General features: G+C 38.8%; 1 protein-coding gene across 2 annotated transcripts in view; it reads left to right on the forward strand.

The window, feature by feature from the left end:
- LOC122798822 (ubiquitin carboxyl-terminal hydrolase 47-like) overlaps window positions 1–24,657 on the forward strand; it is an 831,248-nt gene that overhangs the window by 676,937 nt on the left and 129,654 nt on the right. The window lies entirely within an intron of this gene.

The following is a 24,657-nucleotide window of genomic DNA, read 5'->3' on the forward strand; positions in this document are numbered from 1 at the left end:
TATTCACTGCTTACAGCACTGTCCGTTTGCTTTATTCTGTGCTTTGTACCTAAAACAGATTTAATGTGTGTATGTGTGTGTGTGTGTCTGTGTGTGTGTGTGTGTGTGTGTGTGTGTGTGTGTGTGTGTGTATATATATATATATATGGATCACCTTTAATTCCTCGAAATCGCGTTTGCCCGACACACTAATGACCGACACGAAAAGGCCGACAACAAAAAACGCCGACAACGCAAAACACCGAAAACCAGTACACCAACACACTACACGTAAACAACACAGTACACGACATAACATATGCACTATCCCTAACCCAAACCCTAACCCTAAGGTCCGACACTACCGCACTTACCTACCTGCACTAACCCTAACTCACTTACCCACCGTAACCCCAAGATCCGACACTACGCACTCACCCTACTTGCACTAACCCTAACTCACTTACCCACCCTAAACCCACAGTCCCTCACTATACACTCACCCTACCTGCACCTAACCTAACTCACTTACCCACCCCTAAACCCACAGTCCCTCACTATCGCACTTACCTGTTCGCTCCCTCACACTAAATCCCTCACTCGATCGCACACTTACCGCGTCCGTCGGATTCTCACCTTGTCGGTCATCTGCGTTGTCGGTATTTTCGTCCCGTCGGATTCCGTGTCGGCCAAACGCGTTGTCGAGCATTTAAAGGTGACCCATATATATATATATATATATATATATATATATATATATGTGTGTGTGTGTGTGTGTGTGTGTGTGTATGCATATATATATATATATATATATATATCTTTACATACACATACATACATATATATATATATATATATATATAGAGAGAGAGAGAGAGAGAGAGAAACAGAGAGTAATATATTATATATAATGTATAATATATAATATTCACCGACCATGAAATACATGGCCTATATCCTCAAACAGCATTATCAAAATTCCATGCTTATTCTTTTATTACCTCTGTTTAATGGCAATTTCTAAAGAGAAAACAGTAAAAAAATGTTGTAATGAATAGGATTGAGATTCTTGTATGACCTGAAGAAGATGACTATGTCTACAGGACTGTTTTAGGGAAAAAGAACCCTTCCAACATTAAGATCTTCACAAGTTAAAGTGCAGTAGTTATGGAGTTTTTCCATCTTAAGTGGTCCATAAGAAAAATATCCATCTCCAGCTAATATTTCTTTCACTGAAACATTTTGACAAGCCAATGTACTTCTGTTAGGTTTTAACATATCATGGTTCAAGATACTGTGACAGGGCCTACCCTGTATCAGTGCCTAGTAAATATCACAAAAAAACAAAAATAGCTGGTGAGCAAAAGGGTTGAAAAAATATGCATTTTAAAACTTTATTCCATTAGTTTATATTTATTTATTTATTGACATTTGTTGACCAGGAAGGTCCACTGGACCCTGCGACCCACTTTCAGTGGAGGCCCGGGGAGAAAAGCTCCGGACAATCACAGAAATGTTTACATAACATCAGCTTAACTTTGAAAGTCAAGAAAGTTTTTATATAATACAAAATGGAGTAGATATACAAGACAAATACTTATTATAGAGGTATATAATTCAAGAAAATAAACCCAGTGTGTTAAATTTTTAGTAATTCTGTTTGTATATTCTCATAAATAATGCTGTTTAATCAGTTCTGTTTATTTAACCACAGAAATAAAGAAAGCAAGAGATTGGATATGAAGACAGGTACTGTAAATTGCAACTATATTAAGTTAATAAAAATATTTGTAGTGTATAGTGGCCAAGACATTTAAGGCAGTTTAATTATACGACTATAAGAACAGACAACATTATTGAGATAGTGTTCTTTTAGTGCAAATTTAAATGTTTTTAAAGCGTCTAGTTGAGTAAGAGAGAGAAGGAGTGCATTCCAAAGTTTGGCAATGGCATGGGAATAGAGACATTCTCCAGCTCTTTTGTTGGGTTTAGTTATGGTTAAGAGTTGTTTGTTAGAGGACCTAAGATGCAGACTAGGTGTGTGTGTTTATATTACAGTTTGAAGGGATGGGCAGTAGTTTGGATTATTTAGTAGTTTGCGGGTGAGAGTAAGTTGGGAGTAATGTAGGTAACGAGGGAACTCAAAGCAGTTTATAGATTTAACGGCCAGGCAATGATGTGTGCGAGTTGGCATGTTGGAGACAAACTTGGCTATTTTATAGTAGCACGACTGCAGTCTGTTCAGGAGAGATGTATGTAGGTTACTGAAAAGGGAGCAATAATAGAGGAGGCAGGGTTGTTGACCGGGAAAGTCCAACTGGATTCATATCCATTTCAGTCCAACTGGATTCATATCCATTTCAGTCCAACTGGATTCATATCGATTTTCAGTGGAGGTCCGAGGAGAAAAGCTCCAGAAGTACAAGATTATTTTAACAAATACAATTAAAAAGTACAATACCAACAGTTCAGATTACAATGCATACAAACAATGATTAGAGGAGATAGTAAGCTGGGAGAAAATTATTTGAGTTGGTTTTGGGTGGTAAGGAATATGGTGTAAGAAGAAATGCCAGGAAAAAAATGAGGAAGAGAAGAAAAATAATAGCATTGAGCACATAGAGAGCTAGACTGTGGGTGATTAACCTGAGCTAGAGCAAGTACATATCCAGTGGTTAATGAAATAACTTTTTGCTGCAATTTTAAATTTAGTTAGAGAGGGTTCCAGGGTTAAGGCAGGAGGGAACGAGTTCCAGGTTTTTGCTTTGTAATTGGAGAATACTGGGTTACCAGCATGATTGCAGGATTTAGAGGTTTGTATCATTAATTTGTTACTGGATCTCAGTGGCCTGGTACTGGTGTGAGGGGTAATTAAGGGTTGTATTCCCGATACTATGTCTGGTTGGTTAAGTATTCTGTGGGCTATTGTAAGCTGATTATAGAGAAGTAGGTTGGGGAACTCAAGCCATTTTAGTAGTTTTAAATTTTGACAGTGATGTGTGTGATAGGTAGACCCTGCAGCAAATCTAGCAATATGGTTGTAGCAGACAGTTAACTTATTTAGTTCAGTTTTTGAGAGGTTAGTGAGAATAGGGGAGACATATAGGAATGCGAAGAGTAGAATGGTGCATGCTGTGTTTGTTCGGGCCAAAGAGGTTAAGAAGGCTTTGTTTCTGTAGAGTGAGCCCAGTTTTTTATTGGTGTTTTTGAATATTTGGTTAACATATAGGTCAAATTTCAGATTGTTGTCAATTAGTAGCCCTAGTAGTTTGGTCTGGCTATCAGGGGAGATTATGGTACCATTGTTGGATGCGATTCCAAAGGTGACCTGAGGGGATCGACGAGTTGGGGAGAACAGCAATAGCTTCGTTTTATTAGCATTTATTAGTAGATGTCTGCCAGCGAACCAGCTTTTGACTGAGTTAAATGTTTTCTAGGTCAGGGACAGGAGTTCTCGGAAGGAGTTGGCTGAGCATATCAAAATAGAATTGTCTGCGTATTGTATACAGGTAGCTTCAGGAGTGGCTGACTGTAGATCATTAACAAAGACTGAGAATAGTAGAGGACCTAATATGGATCCTTGTGGAACTCCTAATGCAACAGGTAGAAGGGTGGACAATCTGTTTTGCCAGAGTACTTCCTGATTTCTACCTTGAAGGTAACTTTGAAACCAATTGGTTGTATGGTTATGTAGGGAAAGTTTTTGAAGAGAGATGAAGTACGTGAGTGTGCATGTGAGTCTAGGATAGAGAGAAAGGTGGAGTTAAAGTAGTGTATGGCTTCATCTAATGGCACATGGCAGACTATAGACCAGTTACAGCAATTTAGGTCAGATTGAAAGCTGTAAGGATTGAAATCTTTTTTTATTCCTGATTGTCTGATAAGTGGGCTGATGGATTTTATTAGTTTTGGATTTTATGATAAAGATGGTGAGATGATCACTTAAGTCTGAAGTTATGAGGTTGTTTGTTAGTGAGTATCCAGTCTATGAAAAACAATACCTTCTCGACTAAGACTACCCCAAAGCCCGGACCACAACTTTCCTACCCAGACACACTCTCCCAAATAAATTAAAACTCAATATCTCAATTTACCAGAAGCCATGTATCAGTCACACAAATTATTATTTTTATTGAGTCTAGTAGGAGATTTTATTAGTTGGGAGAACCCATAAAGTTTAATGTGGATGGTTGGTTGGCCTTTGTGAGGAACATAGGTTCCAGTCTATATTGAAATCCCTTAGAATAATAGTTCCTTGGGATTAGTGTTGGATAGTCCATTGAGAATGCCTTCTAAGGTACCAATATTATTACCTGAGGGAATGTATCCACACACAATATTGATATGCTTCCTGTTAATTTTAATATTGGCAGTTAAGATCTCTGCGTTATTGAATGTGGGAAGGCCAGGGGCTATTTTGATCATTTCAAGGGTGTTTTTATATATAATTGCTACCCCTCCACCCTTTTTCCCTATGCAATCTGACCTTAGAAGAATATAGCCTGGAGGGAGAATTTCATTGTCTGCTGTGGTAGGTTTTATCCAGGTTTCTGAAAGACCAAGAATCTCTGGGTTATATGTAGCTTGGAGAGCATGTAAGTCCTGTGGTTTGTTTTTAATGCTTCTAATATTCAGATGAATTACCAAGAGATTAGATAAGGATATTTGCTGGAAGTAGATGAGAATGGGGGGATTGTTGATTCTGCAGGTGTTGATTAGTGGGCCTGGGTTTGGATGACTGTTTCCATCCTTAAGCATTTTAGCCTTGATACTTGCTATTAGTTTGGTTAATTTGAGAACTAAGTATAGATACCGTCTAGTTTTGGCAGAGTTAAGTAAATCTTTCGTTTTGTTTGTGTGACTGATACATGGTTTCTGGTAAATTGAGATATTGAGGTTTAATTTATTTGGGAGAATGTGCCTGGGTAGGAATGTTGTGGTCTGGGCTTTGGGGTAGTCATAGTCGAGAAGGTATTATTTTTCAAAGGCAGTTTGGTAGTATGCACCTAGTAAAATGGGGAGGAGTATAAATAGTATTAGATGGTTTAGAGGGTGTGCTGAGTTAATGATAGAGTATACAATCAAGTGTTGGATAAGTGGACTGTGAAGAGGAGGATAAAGGTGATTGGTAGGTGGAGTTTATGAGAGAGAGACTAGTTTAGCTTGGGGATTGGTTGAGGGAGTAGTGGGAGTGGTTAGTTAGATATAAAATTAGAGGTAGTGGGGGCGGGTGAGAATTGGGGGCAGGGTAAGGGAGCGGAGTGAGCCCGAGCATAGCGAGGGCAAACGAAGCAGCTAACCAGAAGGCCAGCGGGCTAACCACAAGGCAAACAACTGCAGGCTTACTACTGTTCTGTGCTTACAAACAGCCTGTTTCTGTAACACTGTCTAAATTTTGTAGGAAATATATTTCCAATTCTGTACTTCTGGGGATTAAACTAATTATACTGTGAGGGGGAATCCTGCTAACTGGCTTATGTTTTTCATGCTATGCTAGGAAGCTAACAGTGTGAGCAGTGTGCAAGTCAAAATATACTAAGAATTCACAAAGCTGTAAGATTAATGAGCAGATTTTTCTTTTTGTTTGAGAGTAACACATATGCTGCTTAATTTCAGTTTTCAAATAGAGGGTCCATTGCAGGTAACTGGGTTATCACTTGGGAGATGCAGGGCTCTAATTCAAGTTAAAATGATGCCGTTGGGCTCAGGGACTAAAGAAAAATGGTGGGACAGAGAGATGCAGTGAGATCCCAGATAGCAACACACAAAACATGCAGCAGGTACAGCCAGTAACTTGTTAAATATACAGTAATCTCAATACTGTAGAGCTAGAAACTTGGTACTGTGTTCAAAATTCATCAAAGGCCCTGCTATTAGCTGTCACAATACCCTCTGAGGAGTTGCACATAACAAACTTAGCAATCTGCCTTCAACCACTAACCAGTCACACATGCAGAGCATTCGACTACAATTTATCATACATTCAGCTTACTTCTTCAATATCTACATTCAGATTTTCATATTACTTGCAATGAGGTAACAGCACAAGAAATATATTAGATACAGCTAACAGTGGTGTACACGCTGACACAGTCGTTGAAGCCACTTGGCGGCTATTCAATATATGCTACAATAACCAATCATAGACATCAGGGGTTTTGGCTAGCATTAAGAGTTAAAATATAAAGCAGTACAAAGAATGCAGATAAACAGCAATATACTTACTTGGCAAGCACATGCATTCTGGACTGTAGCGAGAGAAAGGGAGAAACTTTAAAAGTGGCGCTGTTATCACTTCTAATTGTAAACTCTTGTCTATGACATCACGCTACTATCTGATGCCTGATTGGTGGTTTGATGGTTTCCAGGGTGGGCTAACCACAAGGTGAACAACTGCAGGCTTACTACTGTTCTGCACTTACAAACAGACTGTTTCTGTAGCACTGTTTAAATGGTAGCTAGTTTCAACTTGGTAGGTTTGTTTTGCAAAGCTTAAAATGGGTCTTTTTGCTGAGTATATGATTCTCAAAGGATAGTTTATCATCAATTGTGAAAACCTAAACTGGTTTGCAAGAAAGAAATTTTCATTGGAGGGACTTATACAACAAATTATCAGAGTTGTTTTAAAACATTATTTAAAATATTTGTGCCATAATGGTCAAGGTAATAAACAGCAAGCTGAAGGAGATGATGGGAAATATATACAAGTATCTTACTGGAACAAGCACCCACCGAGGAGAGTTGGGCCTTGGGCTAGCAACCTAAGCCCATAAAACCTGCAACTGCTACAGAAACAACGAGCGCTGAAGGGCACTCTTTGCCCGCTGTGCCACATGATGTGTAAATGGGAAACAGAGAGAGAGAGAGAGAGAGAGATTGAAACAGACAAAATCATAGTGCTGTTTGGAAGTATAACTATATATGTAGATATGTATATATATATATATATATATATATATATATATATATATATATATATATATATATATATATATATATATATATATATATATATATATATATATATATATATATATTAAGAGAGGTAATATACAGGGCTAGCCACCTGACAGTGTGAAACTTGGTTCTAGATGATTGTTACTGTTGAAGTGACATCCCAACCCCATGTACACAAATGGGAAAAAGGGGTTGTAGATTGATGGATGCATACAAATACATATATACACACACAACAGTCATTTATTAATAAACAGCAACCATTTGGAACAAAGAACACAAAAGCTTACTGGTCATAATTGCAGCTGACATACAATGACATCCAGCTAACAACAAATTTATAACAATATTTAACCATTAACAAAGGAAATCTTCAAAAAAGAAAACTATATACATAAAAGAAAAGAAGCTAAGGAATCCATACATTACAAGACTGGTGCCATTTCACAAGCAAAACAGAAGTTATGGATAGTGCTTACTCTGTAAAGATACCCGAGGAGGGTATTTTTGAGCTCTTTAATAAATATAACCCAAATTGAAGTAGTGTTTTGAGAATTATGGGAGGCAAATGCAACTCTAGAAGGGGAAGTAGTCAACAGCTGCTAGGGCACTTTTTAAAAAAAGATGTACCCATGTTCATTACCCAAGACAAACTGTTCCACTGATATAGGGGGTGAGGTTTTCCAGTTAGAGTATTATTTTATTTATTTTTATTTACATTTGTTTACCGGGAATTCCGACTGGACACAGGTCCTTTTTCAGTGGATGCCTGGGGAGAAAAGCTCCACATCATGTACATGACAGAGATACAAAGTTGCAGCAATAGTAAACAACATTACAGGTTGTTGGCTTTAATACAATAACAAGATATTGATTATTAACAGTATATACAGAAAATGTTGCAAGTTAAAATAGTTTCTTGTCATTTATAATATTAGTAACAAAGTTGTCAGGCAAGATGTTAATGTAAAGACAACTAGCTATTTCTGACTGTGGTTAGTAGTGGTGGTAGTATAGTTGGGTTAAGAGTCTTGTAAGTAAGAAAGAGTAAATGCAAGCCTGCACAAAAGATAGAATTGCAGAATCAATGACTGGTAACAAAGGCTGTAAGCATGACATACATTTAGCAATGTGCCCCAAAAAACTGATTTAGAACATGATATGTTTATACTTAAGATATTAATCTCCAAATGGTGAATCTGGAACCAGAGCTTAGAGGCAGGAGGCCAATCCCAGTATATATGAGTTGTAATAGGGTTGGGGATCCCTCTCCCTGTGCAAAGGATATACTCTGCAAAATCTTTAAAAAAACACTAACTGCTGGTGCCCAGTATCCATTGTGTATTAATAATAATCATGGGTGTATGGAAACTCCTTTAAGCTTCTAAATAAGATATAGAATGTATGGAAAGATGGGGGACTCCAATGCCAGACAGCCAATAACTCAGTGAGATAATAACTTTTTTCCATTGTTTGGACACAAGCATCTGATAGATTTTAGAAGCTTTATACTTCTCCCTTACTCCCTTATTTCAGATAGATTTTTGGTGACCCTTTGTAACAGAGCAGTATCATAAGGAATATGGACTACAAAAGGGAATGGACTATCATATATTGAAGTTGTAAAAGCATTAAAAAACAGTATTAGATAATTTCCATATAGCAGCCAAACTGTTGAAACTATGTAGGCAACATTGTCCCAATACACTGTTAATAAGATTAGACAACCACTTTATTGAACATATTTAACACTTTTATTGGAATAAAGTAACTCCTACTTTCATAAAGCATGCTAGCTTAGGAAACTGGAATTAGTCCAAAGGAAATTCATCAAGCATATTCTTATAGTCAGGCATTTAAGGTATCATTTTAGATACTTTAAACTAAATTTTTTTTTATTCCACTGTAGATATTTTCAAGGAAAATAAATTTCAGCTTATAATGAATTTAATGACATAACCCTTCAGGCTACACAAACTATGGAATTTCACTCTTAAAACTTTAATATTCATTTGAATAAAACATAATTTAGAGGCAAATTCATTGGACAAACCTTTCCAAAAATTTGGAATGAATTGCCATGCAGACTAAGGGATCTGAATACCATATCACAATTTAAGAAGGAAGTGTACTGTTGGATAAGGGAAGAAGAATGTAATCCTCAATTTTCAGAGTCAGTGATTTTCAGTGGCCTTAAGGCCTAAACATGGTGTTGCAACTTATGAACTTAGAATTCTGTTTCTTGCTATGTTGTAAGTTATGTTATTTATAAAAAGGTAAAGGAATGTGGGAAATAGTACTGGTTCATGGAAGACATCTGCTGTAGTAGTTTCTTTTGATAAATGTTGGTTATTTTTTGTATGTTGAAGGATCAATTTTCAGCGTAGTTTGTAAATTGTTTAATCACTTCATCTTTATATCCCACTTTCTGTAGTTTGAGTAGAAGAAGATGATCAATGGACTCAAAAACTCTCTTTAGAACAATAAAGATGACCCCAATGAGGAATTCATACATTCTCTGTTGAAACATGTTTCTAGTGACTATGCAGAAAGCTGTAAGAGTGCTGTAGCCCTGAAGCCATATTGGGAGTCAGTAGGCAGGCCGTATGTATTTATGTATGGCATCTTTTGCATTTTACTTTTTCAAATATTTTAGTCAATGGACATAAGACTGAGATGGACTAATAGTCCTGAGGATCTGAAAGACATGAGGCGTTGGGATGCTTTGGGGATGGCTATCATTATTATATATTTACATTGATATAAAACTTTGCTTACAGTTAATGAAAGGGTTAACATATGGGCAAGCATATTTTGATTTCAAACATGAAGTAAGGTGGATGGAGAGCAAATTGTTTGAGAAGAGCCTTCTTTTCTAGTTTTTGAATTGTTTCATTTGATTTTTTGGAGATAGTTTGGAAGTAACATGGTGGTATATAATCTTACTGACATGGTGTAGAGCTGAGTGTTGAGCTGAGATGGAGTATAGATGGCAGGAATGGAGGGACAGCATGTGAATGAAACAACATATTCAATTATTCTGTAAATGAAGGTTCCATAGTTTGTAGGAATTTGTTATTCTGAGTTTTTTTTTTAATTTGGCAATGTATTTTATAACTTACTAGAAGCATTTGGGCTACAACACCATTATTCTCTATTTGCTACTGAGGCGGTGGGATTTAGCTTTTAAACCTGCCGTTTCTTGTTATTTCTTTGGCAGATGAATTACTGACAGTCTAAAGATGTTTGGAAAACTTCCATTTTCCAGATTTTGTCTCCTTGTTTGAAGAGTTCCCATGTGGAAGTGTCTATCCATGGACAGTTTTCCTTTTCTCTTTTGTTTGAAAAGAGGAAGACTGTTTAAGACAGACTGAAGTTTAATATTAAATAATGCATGGGGTCTTACATTGCCAGTTTCCTGGGAGATGCTAGTCCAGTCAATTTTATGTAGTTCTTGCAGTTTGGGTTATTTTGATTCTGGAAATGTTCTTGTATGTGTTAATGTATGCCCTCACTAAGGAACCTGGAATGAGATTGAGGCAGCAATGGGATTGTAGCCACTGACTGAGCTAGGCAGGGTTAGTATGTCTGAAACTCTATTTATAAGATTTGTGATTAGTAAGTGCCAAAGTGTATCTTTGTTGAGTGATGATTTTGTTTGATGGTAGCACAAATTAGTTGAGAAATGCAATTGAGAGAGTGTTTGATTTTGATTTTGTTTAGGTGCTAATATGTCTATTTTAATGTTTCTCATTATGATGATTTTTTGCGGAGCTAGAAGAAGACTTTGCTTAATTGTTTTTTCCATTTTTGTAGGCTTGATGGAGAATTTAGGTCACAACTATTTATAATTTGAATTATGTATTTAAAGCTGGACTAGCACATAATCCGGTATGTCTACGGCTGTTTTAAGCTTTCTGTGAGTAAAGTGACTTTGAATTTGGAGTCTTTTAGACTAGTAGCATTACACCTCTTTTCAGCTGGTCTACTGTGGTCTCTTGCTCCCATAGAGATGAAAGTTTATATGCAGATGAAATGAGTAGCAGAGGTTTTGTTTTAACTGGGTTCCGAACAGCCCACCTATATTTGAGTAGTTGTTTGTATTCGTATTCATGCTTCTAGGATATCAGAATTGCTGTTCATGTTTTGTGGAGTAATGTGACATATTTTTATTCAATTTGTTGTACTCTGTGATTGTTTTGGAGGTAGTAGATCTATCCTGTCTTGTCTTGTGAGGGAGTAATATGAGTCTGATGGAGATTAAGATGTGGCAGAGAATTGTGGTCCTAGATTGGGATTTCAATCATCAGTTATTACTTTAATTCACTTTATGAAGAAAGTGATCATTTTAGTGAGCATTCTTATTTATTTTGACATCGTTGCATGGGAAAGGTTCTAAATACCAATCTAAGATTTTTTTTTTTGTTTAGCCATTTACCTTTTAATGTGTTTTTACATATGCTTTAAGGCCTTATTTTGGATATTTATTTCAATTGGGACAGCTGGATGTGTGTTCTTTGTTATAACTTTGGATTTATATTTCTATACTGCCATTGCTATATATTTTGGTGTTAATAGATAAATTAATCTGTGTAAGATTTTACTTAAGACAATATCACTGCTGAGTTTGTTATTGTGTTATATGTGTGGTTCATACCTCTCAACTGTCCAGATTTCCATAGAATGTCCAGATTTTTGTCTCATATTTTTGGTCAGCTCCTCTTAGAATTTGTGTTTTTCTCCAAACTACAGAGACTCAAGTCACTAAATAATGACGTACATTTGAGTTTCAGACTGTATATCCTTCAGAAAATGCAAGCTAACACAAAACCTGTTATTCCAACAACATTCTAAGTTGATAAGAGCAATATTTAAAATCTCTCCCAAATTTCTGCACCTTTCCCCCTTTATTTAAGGTTTTGTCCAGATTCATTGCATTAGGAAGTTAGGAGGAAGGTTAATTTTAGTTTGTTTTAAAGCCATTGTTAATTTTTGTCAAATTTTTCCTAACTATAGGGAATGGAAAAGAATTATAAAAATTAGCTGGTAAGGGAGAATTTACTAGATTTTTAATATTTGTTAGTAAGAAGGTATGGGATAAAACAAACCCTCTGTATTTTTGAGAATGTTATTGAAGTAGTTGCAGAGGTAGGGGTTAGGGGGTTCTTAGGTTCTCACCAGAGTGCTAGAATCAAGATGAGAGTTACATACCATAAGACTGCAGTAAAGGGTTACAGGTGTCCGTAGAAGATATATTGTGTTCACATTGTATTCGGAAGTAAAATCAAAATGAGACTGGGCAGTCAGCAGAGTCTGCTAACAAACTCACCCGACATCTGCAGCAATTGGAGAGACCCCAAAAGTTCCTCACCAAAAGGATAAAGGGACTCCAAAATCTGTCATATGCTGCCAGATTGACGAAACTCCAGCTCTATTCAGTTGCATACCGTCTGCTCAGAGGTGACTTGTGCCTGACATACAAGGCCATGTCCACCCCGGAATTAATGGACATGCTCCACCTCAAAAAATCCAAATCCACCAAAACCACTAGAGCAAGCGACTTAAACCTTAGCACGGATATAAATAGGACGTGCTGGAGTGATAGATTTATCACTCGGAGACTCCCTATGCTGTGGAATAAAATCCCGGTCCATGTGAGGCAGAGCACCTCGCTGACTCTGTTCAAGAGAAATCTAGACCTGTGGATGGGAGATCGTAGGTTTACCCCGGGAATCATCTCTGTGTCACTGCTGGACAGAGGCACAACAAACTAATGGGCACAGTATTTTTTCATATAAGGGGTGGCGTAAGCCACAAAAATTTGGGCTAGGCTTATAAATGCCTTAGGGCAGATAGCCTAGTATAAACCTATGAACCTATGAACCTATGAACTTGTGGCCTCTAGAGAAAAGAGAGAGGAAATAGAGTCACTATAGAGGAAAGAGTAATTATTGTTGTTTTGAGTAGTATTAACAGTAAAGATTAGCATTCTGTTCTCAACAGTGTCTTTTGAATAGTACAGGAGAATATAAGAAAAAGAAAAGACTTTACAACTACTAATAAAGAGTACTTAGTATAGTTTGATAGATCTAATTGGCGTTAGCAGAGAAGAAATGCACTCCACTGCCACTAGAGTGCTAGACATAATGGAGAGAAGCAAGGGAAGAATTAAATAATCTACTGCTACCACAGATTTTAGGCTTGGCTGTTGTTGGCAGTAAAGAGTTACTCTCTGCTGTTGCTGGAGTGCTTGAAATAGTGGAAGAGAAACTAAAGACAAAGGAGAGACTCTGGAGTTGCACCAGAGTCCATAGCATAGTTATTTAGATTTAAAGGACATTAGCCAAAAAGAGTTGCACTTTACTGACACTGGAGTGTTAGGAATACTGGAGAGAAGGAAGGATGAAAACGTGCCCCTACTGCCACCAGAGCCTTTGAAGTGATTATTTAGCAGTAAAAGGTAACACTGTGCTGCCACCAGACTGTTTAGATTAGTAGTGAGGAATAAGGAAGAGATACTGTACTGCCAACAGAGTCTTTGGGATGGTTATAATTAGTCACAGAAAAGTAAAGAAGAACAAAGTGAGACTCTCCTGCCACCATAATCTTTGTGGAAGTATATTATTAGAGTAAATTTAGAATTTGAGCTTTTAAAATAAGCTAGAAGTTAACAGTTGCAATTTACTGCCCTATAGTGTTGGAAATTTGAAATGGAAATAGTCTGTTGCTGTAAGCGCCAAAAGTGACAACCCTCTGTTATCAACAATGTGTTAGTAATGGTTGAAGGACATGTTGTATCAAGTGTTCATATTAGTTATTAGGATTATAGGGCAGAGATAGTTAACACATGGGTATGTCCAATGTATATGGCTGGACTAGGCAGGTTTGGTTGTTTAGAAAGGAAGTGATTAAGTATCATTTTTCTGCATTTTCTTGCTGCCTGTAGCTAATTCCACCTAAAACGCAGATTTTCTAGAGTTTCTTCTTCTTCTTCTGGCTTTTCCCAGTTAGGGGTCGCCACAGCAGATCACCTGTCCGCTGATGATTGGCAGTGGAGTCTTACAGTGTCGAGTTGCCAGCCCGGTGCCCAACCTTCCACAGAAGGCACACACACATGCACACACTCACACCTAAGGCCAATTTAGAGTGCCCAATCCACCTACAGCATGTCGTTGGGATGTGGGAGGAAACCGGAGCACCTGGAGGAAACTCACACGACCACATGCAGACTCCACACAGAAGGCACCCCAGCCGAGAATCGAACCAGGGAACCTCTTGCTGTGAGGGGGCAACACTAACCACTGCACCATCATGGCCGCCCTATTTCCTAGAGCTTCTGTGATTTAAAAAGCTTGTTTCAGCTACATATTTTACTTATTTTACTGCCTGCACTTTAACAAAGTCATTTTTGTGTTTAAATTACCCGTTTAACTGTTGTAGGCTACACACTTAAGTGTGATAGCCATTTCTGTGCATTTAAAGTGTTTTTTTGATTGTATTTGCTTTATTTTCTGAAAAAAAACAAAAAAACAAAAAAATATATATACTTGTTTTCCCACCTTTCTAAGCTAGTTTAGTCCAGATTTTAGGTTAGTGCTGAATTCAGGGCCATGTTACAAGTTTCTGTGTTTGCCCATACCTTAGTTGGATAGAAGGAAGTTTCTCTGTTCACTGTGAGAGAGGGAGCTGCAGCGTATCTGTCCCTGGAGGAGTGGTTTCAGCCCAAAAATGAGTAGTTTATTGGCCATATTGGGCTAATTTCTATCTCTTTCATTTCCCTGCTATAAAACCTGCATTTGCATGGTTTTGCACGTCGGGCAGTGCCAGTTAGCTAGGGTATAACTATTCCCGGCTCCACAAAGTCTACTCTTCAATTTTTCCCTAGGAACTAGACAAACTTTCAACTTAAGCACTCAAATTATTCACTTCTCATCCCGGCACTTGCCCAAAACTCATAGCAAGCACTAATAAACCTAGATTCCCCCCTATACTGTAGAGAAGGACAACGCTCCCTATTCAACCTTAACAGCCAATCAGTAAAATAGTTCACTGCACCTATCCAGGCATGTCCAAAGGGCAGTTTCAGGTGTACTCTCCAGTCCAGCTGGTGAATCTGGGCATTTTGAAGCAATGTTACAATTGCCTCATGTACACAGACAACCCTCTCCTCCTTCCACCAAACACTAATACATGCGAGAGATGCAATTATACAGCCAAACTGGAGGCTAAGCTCTCTCATCCCAAGACTGGACCAGGAAGTCAAGAGGAGAAGGGAATTACTTGCATCACACCACCAGTCTCACATAGACCTATGAAACCAGCACTGGCAAAAAACACACATAAATACACAAAAACATACTCGGAGGCTCTAAATAAAAATCTGCGAAAGCAACAGAGACCTCCAAAGCAGACATCCAAGCAACCTCCACCCCCAACACAAACCATGAAACACATACTTCACAAAACCAGTGTGCCACACAATCACAGCCCTTAAGGCAAAATAGCATACCCAACACACTAGTAATAGGTGACTCTATAGTCAGGCACACTGACGTCCCACTCACTAGGCTGAACAAGGAGAGGGTTACTCTTAGTTGCCTGTCAGGTGCCAGGATCCGCCACATAACACAAGCACTCAGGTCACTCCAGAACAAGTACAAATATGACTCTGTCATTGTCCATGTTGGTGTGAATGACCTGAGCCGTACCTCCCTGGACTACATGAAAAGAGACATGGAGGAGCTCTCTGATCATGTAGCCCAGGCCGGTATGGCCCTGACACTGAGGAGTATCCTGCCCTCACAAAGAATGATACCACAGTATAGAGAAAAAATGATCAATTTCAACAATTGGCTAAGCTTCTGGTGTTATTCAAAGGGGGTCCAGTGTCTGTCAACCTGGGATGACATGCTCGACAAACCACACTGTTTTGCTAGGGACGGCTTGCACCTGTCACCCTTAGGCTTTTGAATACTGGCCAAGTCTCTTGCCACCCCCATAGTGCCTTTTTTAGGCAAGGCTCAAAAGACAAACCCACCGCCGTAAATAGCACAAGTAACAAAAAAACTGAGGGTAATACTGCTCAGTGCCAGAAGTCTAAACCTCAAAATGCACGCACTCGAGGCACTCCTCAGTATGGAGATAATCGATATATGTGCAGTAACAGAAACCTGGTTTAAGGCTCCAGAGAGCACCCCAGAACTACCATGCTACAACTCATACCATACATTTTGGCCACAAAACCCGAACCAAAATACAAAAGGCGGGGGCGTATCCATACTCATCAAGGATACCCACACCTCCAGGTTAGTGGCACAGCACGATGCTTCAGAGATCATCCAAGTGCAACTAACAACAGGCAAAACTGCAATTCAAATTATAGCTTGCTATAGATCACCCACTATGTCTCAGGACCCCCACTCCGCATTCCTGGAAACACTGGGAAGCATAAAGGTCCTACCAAACACCCTGATATTGGGTGATTTCAATTACCCAAACATTAACTGGGAGAACTGCTCAAGTACTAACTCCTTTGCCCAACATTTCCTAGAATTTATAAACTCAAATCCCCTGGATCAACTGGTCAACACCCCCACCAGAGGTGACAACATATTGGACCTGGTCATTACCAACATGGGCGACTGGTGTTCCACACCGGAGGTCAACCCCTCGCTGGTTAGATCTGATGATAAACTAATCACTCTGGATATCCACATTCCGCCACCACCCCCGGTCAAAGAAACCACCGTGAAAAACTTTTCAAAAGCAAATTTCACATTACTTAAGACAGAGTTGGAAAGTTTCAAAGTCCCATGCTAAAGGATAATGCTGTCTAAGCTGCAAAATCTTTACTAATGCACTCTATGGGCACCTACAAGAATGCATGGATCGTGCTATCCCAAACAAAACCAAGACTCACTCCTCCAAGAAAAGGAAACCAGTCTGGTGGACCCCTGCCATAAACAAGCTATACAATAGAAGGAGGAAACTAATACAGAAAAGAATAAAATCCCAAGAAGGGAAGACATCCCTGATCAGTATCAGCAAGAAACTATGTTCCCTCATAAAATCATCCAAGGCTAGCTTCGAAAGAAAAATTGCCATAGATTCCAAAGATAACCACAAGGCGTTATTTAGCTATGTCAAGAATCTAAGTGGCAATTCTCAGATCTGCTCAGAGTTAGTGCAGAATGGCACAAAATACACTGAACCGACCAATATAGCCAACATCCTGGCAGACAGGTTCAACCCCTCTCATGCCCAAAAGGGACCATAGCTATACCAGAAGAATGTAGTGCCCCTGAAATCAAAGGCACTCAGGTTAAAACAGCCCTCTCCAAAGCCAAAAACACAGCATCAATGGGACCAGACAGTGTCCCAGGCTGTGTCCTACACGAGCTCAAAGATGAACTAACCCCTCACCTAAACACACTATTTAAACTCAGCCTCTCCACAGGCTACGTGCCCATAGAGTGGCACACAGCAATGGTTATTCCGCTCCACAAAGGCGGAGCCACAACGGACCCCAGGAACTATCGCCCTATAAGCCTGACTAGCTTGGTCTGCTAAGCTATTGAGCTCATCATCATCATGGATCTCATTAACAGAGACTTTGGAAACCTCCAAACACTGGACCCTACCCAGTTTGGCTTTGGTAAGGGTAGATCATGCCTCCTAAACCTGGTGGACTTCCTTGAGACAGTTACCAAGGCTATAGATGAGGGAAAGGTGGTCCACACAACCTACCTAGACCTTGCAAAGGCTTTTGACACCATTCTCCACTCAGGTATTATAGACAAGCTCACCAGCCTGAACATAAACCCCTATGTCATGAGATGGGTTGCCAACTGGCTCACGGACAGAACCCACATGGTAAGAGCTGCAGGAGCTTGGTCTGCCTCTAAACCGGTTACAAGTGGCGTTCCCCAGGTCTCAGTCCTAGGACCCCTCCTGTTCTGCATATATGTCTCAGAGGTACATGGAAGCACAGGAGGACTATGGCTGACCAAGTTCACAGACGACTGCAAACTAGGGGCTATAATTGACTCTCTGGCTGACACAGACATCCTCGAAAAGGGTCTCACTGAGACAGATAACTGGTGTCAAAACCATGGCCTCAAGCTAAATGCCAAAAAGTGCATAGTCATCCCTTTGGGAAAAGCAAAGTACCCACAAACTACCACATAGGTGATAGGCCCCTAAATACAGAAAACGTAATAAGGGATCTGGGGACCCAAGTAGATAGTAACCTCTCCTTTGATAATCACATTGCCAAAGTGGTTAGAAAATCCTTCTGTGTGGCCCGCCTTATCACAAAAGGGTTTGCATCCAGATTGAAAGAGGTCATTGGGCCCCTCTACGCATCACTCATCAGACCCATCATAGAGTACAATGCCCCATTTGGGATGTACCTTACAAGACACCTGCAACAACTGGAAAGATCACAGAAGTTCCTCACCAAGAGACTCACTGGCCTCAAGCAGAAGCCCTATGCAGTTCGACTGAAGAAACTCCAGCTGTACTCGGTTGCATACCGCCTACTCAGAGGTGATCTCTGCCTGACATACAAGGCCATGTCCAACCCAGAATTGAAGGACATGCTCCACCTAGAGAAAACCATATCCCCTCGAGCCACATGCTCCAGGGATCTAAACCTCACCACAATAATAAATAGGACATGCTGGATGGATCGATTCCTGTCCCAGAGACTTCCCATGCTCTGGAACAAGATTCCAATCTACATTAGGCAGAGCTCCTCACTAACCCTCTTCAAGAGAAACCTTGACGAGTGGATGGGAAACAGAAAGTTTACCCCAGGGATCACTTCAATGGCTCTGCTGGACAGAGGTACAGGGAACTAATCTAAGGGGGCGGTGAAAGCCAACACATTCCAGCTAGGCTTATAAATGCCTTCGGGCAGGTAGCCTAGTACCTACCTATCAACCTATGAACCTAAATAAAATATATTGAAATGTTGCTGGGAGGAACTAAAGTTGATGAGGTTTTTGGTATCTGGAGTTCTGAAATAGAGGAAAAGAAGTGTTCAGATTAGTTATAGAAGAACATGTCTTGACATGAAGTGCATATAGGGTTGCCAACTTTTCAGATGTCCAAAGTGGGATGCAGTGGTGTGGAAAAATATATGATGTCAAACTTAGTATGGCTAAGGCTTAATTTAATAAATGGGAGAAATAACTGAATTATGCCTTGGGATGTGGACTGCCAGGCCCCCAGAAGCCATGGGGTTCTAGATACTCTGATGTGCGTTTTAGCATTTTAAACATTTATTCCTACATTTTGACCCCACGAATGCCTCAATAAAAATCATGATTAAGGTAAGACATTTTTTGAAGGAAGAGATAAAATGTGCTCGTGGTTTAATATTCAGGATAGTAACAGTTTCCAATAAATTGAGAAGGCAAACGCTTGCCAGAACATGTGAGTCATAACCAGGGTACAGTAAAGTGTAAAGCAAAAGCAAGAGATACCATGTAGTAACCAGGAATGTCAGTGATGTTGGGTATTAACATTGTCATACTTACTGCTCTTTAATAAATGCACATTGATGCAAAACCTGTTGTTGTTGCTTTTTTATAACCAAATCATTGAGGGCTACAGTCAGTCAGTAATGCCAGATAGTGTAGTTTCTACATGGGTTCAAGCTGTTGTGTCAACTGCCACTATCTCTCTCTTCAGTGCCACTCTCCTACCTTCTCTGATACTCAGGTCTTCTCTCACGAAATACATCCACCTCTTCCCGGATGCCCTCATTTCCTCTTGCCTTCTTCCTATCTGTGCCAAATCTTCTTCACCAGATTGTCTTCTGCTTTTCTGCACATTTGCCAAAACCATCATAATCTGTTCTCTTTGACTTATGCTGCAATTGGAGCTACCTTAGCTTTTGCTGTAATGTCCTCATTTCTTCATCTGGTCAACAGTGTACACCCTACCACCTCTCTAAGGCATTTCATCTCCATCAGCTCCAGCTTTCTCAACTGCTCTGCCTTTGCTGCCCAGGTTTCTGTACCATACAGTAGTACTGGTCACACCACAGTTTTGTACACCTTACTTTTTAGCTTCTTTGGCATTCTCACATATACTATACCTGACACTTTGTGCCAGTTGACTGTAGCAGTCCATCTGATTCTAGCTTTGACCTCCTCATTCAGAATTCCCTTCTGCTTAACTACCCTTACCAGCTGAAGCTATTGCTCCACTATTTTCCCTTCTATCTCATTTATCAGTTTCTTCTGATTTCCCCCATTTGCTGTCATTGTAACTGCCTTACCTGTACTCAGTTTGATCTGACGTCTTCAGCTTTGCATTCCATTTCCCTATCCTTTGCTGAAGATTCTGCCTGTAACACCAGTAATATACAAAAAGTCTAAGAAGGGTATTTTTACAGTGAGGGGAAAAATTAAAATAATCTGAAAGCTGCTAACCTGCATGCTTTCATGGCATGCAACTTCAGAACAAGATTGCAGGCTTCAAATAAATGTTGCCTGCATTAACTATGAGTGGGAAAAAACTGCTCTCTTGCCGATTTTAACATTTATTTTATGCTAACACTGGTAAACTGGGACATTTCTTTTCCTGCTTATAGTTAATGCGGGCAGTGGAACACAAGATACTAAAATGTGACTGTCCCATTCACAACAAGACTGGTGGCAACTTTAAGTGTATTTGACTGCTATTGTAGAGTTTATCCTTGAATACTTCCTTAATGATATGAGTGAGGAAATAGGGGTAAGGTGGTGTGTGCAGCAATGCTGAGCTCAACAAGGCTGTATGTAATGAGGTTTTCCTTGGGTTTTGGGTGGGGTGGGGTTCAGACACCATAACTTGGTTGTCAAGCCTGATGCTGTCATATAAGTATAGGTAGTTACTATGCTTAGAGTCCAGGGACCATTGAAGAGCCCAGCCAAAATTTCCATTTGCCCCAGAGAACTTTTGCTCAGGGTCACACAGGAGGCAAATGAAGGCTTTGGGAATCATTAGCCTTGTACAAGTATGCCAGACAACAGTGATGGACACAAGATCAGATTAGCTGCATCTCCAGCCAGACATCATTTGCATTAGCATAGTATTTTTTTCTTTTATTCTGACAGAATTCAGATATATACCATGGTCTTGTATCTATCTAATAATAATAATAATAATAATAATAGTACCCATTGGTTAACAAGGTGGGATCACTGGACACACACAGTCCCTTTTCAGGGGTGACTCAGGAGAAATATGTGGTTAAGTGATTTGCTCAAGGTTACACAGTAGACAAATAAGGGGTGAAGAAATCCAATCCTGTACTGCAGGAACTACAGCTCACAGTCTTAACACTGTGCATCAACTTGTAGTATAATGAGGGCTGACAGAATCAAACCCTGTGCCATAGGTACTACAGTGCGCAGCTTTAATCCTCTGCACCAACTGACAAACCAATTTATTAGAAAAGCTGACTGGGAATGTAACACTGCCAGCCCAGCTATCTGGAATTTTGTAAATAATCATCTCATTTGTGAATATTAATATGATGCATATGCTTGTCTTACAAATGTAAGAGAACTGTATGTTATGTACTGAGCTTCAAAAATGTAAGTGCAGTGTATCCTGTTGGAAATGAACACAAATGTATATCAACTATATACCTGTCCAAATGTATGTTTTAATAATAGAAGCTGGAACATACAGAGTTAACTTGCAAAATTCTAAGAAAATAAGTTGGAATCAAAGTGTTTTATGATGTGTGTTTATCTCTCAGTTTCAGTGAAGGAGACAGGATATCTAGACCTAAATTTTCTTTCTGTTGTCTTAAAACAGAAATAATTACTAGCGTTAAAATGTGTTTTTATTGCTTTATGACTTCCTTGCAGCTGAACATCTGAGAGATAAGTATTTCTAGCACAGAGATGTTAGTATCTGGTTAGCCTGGGAACTGAAGGCAGGTGACAAAAAGTGATATCATCCCAGCTAACCCAGCAGTAATGGGTATTATTAATTTAAGAACTATCTCAGAGAGTGAATCTCAACTACCCCAGCAGTAATGGGTATTATTAATTTAAGAACTATCTCAGCGAGTGAATCTCAACTACCCCAGCAGTAATGGGTATTATTAATTTAAGAACTATCTCAGAGAGTGAACTTCTGCATTTTGTATTTGTCTTTGCACCTGGACACATCCTCTCATCAGTACTTGCATGCTAATAGTAAGTAATCATAGTACAGTAATCTCTCTTAGATATAGATAGGACTATAGTAAAGATTAGTTTAGATGTTTTCTGTATTTAATTGAGACTGTCCTGCAATGTTGTTTTAAAATATTTCCTGTGATTCTGAACTCTGTAGTTACTGTATTGTTTGAGTATTGTCTTGTTCTTTTATTATTTATTATTAAATATATTCATACCTTTTACTTGTGGCTGGTTTGTTCAGAGATATTTAAGCTCAGCGTACTTGCATATGTATTTGGTGACACTGTATGGGCCAGTCTAATAGCCTTGGTCTTGGTCACACTTACCATTTGGATAATAGTAACATCACACAGTAGGATTGGTCACCCTTTGGGAAGGACCTTATAGTAGCTGATAAATAAGGGTGGCTGGTGGCAGCTGGTACTACCTTATAGCGTGGGCAGAAGGGGGCATAGCTAATAAACTTGTGCCAGCCTTTCCCAGGTGAGTGTGTGTGTGTGTTTGTGTGTGTGTTTGTTTATCAATCAAATCTCAAAGTGTATGTATGTCAGCTACTTGAGCAGGTTCACAAAGCACTGGTTGTACAGAGAGGGTGCTGGAGGTCTTAGCTTGGCAACCCAGCTGAGATCTTAATCCTATAACTGTGCCAGTGGGGAGTCTTACTGGGGAGAAAGAGGGAGAAACCAGCCCCAGACTGACTGTGATGTCTGAGTGGTCTTAAGGGAAATTGTACTTGTCATACTCCAATGTGCATGTCCCTCATTGGTGCTAGTGGTGACAACTGAGGCTTCATAATTACTGGGCCAGTGCAGGGGCGTCACACAGGAAATAATGTCCCTTTTCAGGCATGAGGAGAAAGCTCCAATACACAAAAAGAGCATACAATATGAATTGAAATATACAAGATGAAAACTTTTATAATACCAAAGCATACAAAATAAGTGAGAAATATCTAAGTAAAAACATATAAAAACATATAACTGTCAATACAGAAGTTGATATTAGGGCATGTTATACATTTACAAAACCAAAATAATTTGTAAGTCTGCTCATGAGGTATGAGATAAAGGTGAGAGAGAGGGAAGGTGAAATAAGAGAGAGGGAAGGAAATAAAGAAAAAGCAAGTAATCTCCGTGGTATCCCCAAAGTGTCAAAACAACCCACTAAAGTGTAGTGGGTCCAAAAACAAAACAGTGTAAGAAACTTCTCTGTGTGGAGGATTTTCATTCTATATATTTCTAGTTAATCACTGTATATTAATCAGATCAGACAATAGTAGTAGAAGTAGTGAACGTAAACTCATCTTAAGTCAAAACAAAACAAAAAGTAATAATAGAAAATATATAATTGTACAGCATTACTAAGTATTCGAAAGTAATCCAAGCAAGGCAGGCAGTCTGTTTCCAGTCGAACATCCTTTATTAAGTACACAGAAAAGCGATCCAAGTAAAACAAAAATAGAGTAATAATTTCCTCACAAGCTTTCTAAATATATATATACTTTTTATCAGGAATGGGAGTGGTTTATTGTGCTGTAAAACAAAGTGTTATTGGTACACATGTTAAATTCACATCCCTTCCCCATCAGTGTGACATTCAAACTGGTCCTGCCCTACATAGTAGCTGTCATAATAATATATAATCCTTATGTACTTTAAATAAAATTATATAATGATGTGGTACCTCTTATTTAACCAAATTATTAAGTAGATTATTAAGTCTGTGATTTTATCCAAGACAATATATTACATGGCTGGAAATATATCAACCTTAGTTCATTTGGCAATCAAAAAAAAAAAAAAAATATATATATATATATATATATATATATATATATATATATATATATACATGTACATTTAGCATGTGAAAATCAATTTCTATTTTTATAACCTATTGTTAACAAAGATCGCTTTCGTCCTTCTAGACTTCTTCAGGTCTGTGTACAAGAACCCTAAAAACCTATATAATTGTATAATTAGTTAGTATTGTTATTACAAATCATTTTGAATAAAGTGGAAAAAAGAACCAGAAAAAAATAAAAATAAGAAAAAATGACTGTATGATGATGGAAACAAAATATACACTTAAATTTCAACTGATTTAAAATGGTATTTAAAACCCATTTGCAGAATAAAATAAAATAAAATACAATTAGTCATGTAAACAATGTGGCAATTTTCTAAGTTCCAGTGCACTTTTAATTGAACAGTAGTAGTTTAGTCCAGGCTTCCTAAAAGAGTTCAGCTTTAATTGCCACATGAGTTCATGTTTTTCCAGAATATTTGGGATGTCTCCTTCAAGATCACCCATGTCTATGCGATCCAGGATCCAGGATAAAGAAAAAGGAAACGAGGTGTGGGAGATAAAACGTGATATGATGCTCCCATGTTAAAAGTTGAGATGAGGTAGGGAAAGCTCAGGAAAGTAACTTGTAAGGTAATGTAATGGAGAAGATGTGCAATTGTTAACATGGGTTAGAGCATGAGCATAGCCAGACAGCATTCAGATATTACCTAAATTTCCATGTAGG

Source organism: Protopterus annectens, chromosome 3.part1 (assembly GCF_019279795.1).
Source record: "Protopterus annectens isolate FY-2018-M chromosome 3.part1, PAN1.0, whole genome shotgun sequence".
Lineage (NCBI taxonomy): Eukaryota > Metazoa > Chordata > Ceratodontiformes > Protopteridae > Protopterus > Protopterus annectens.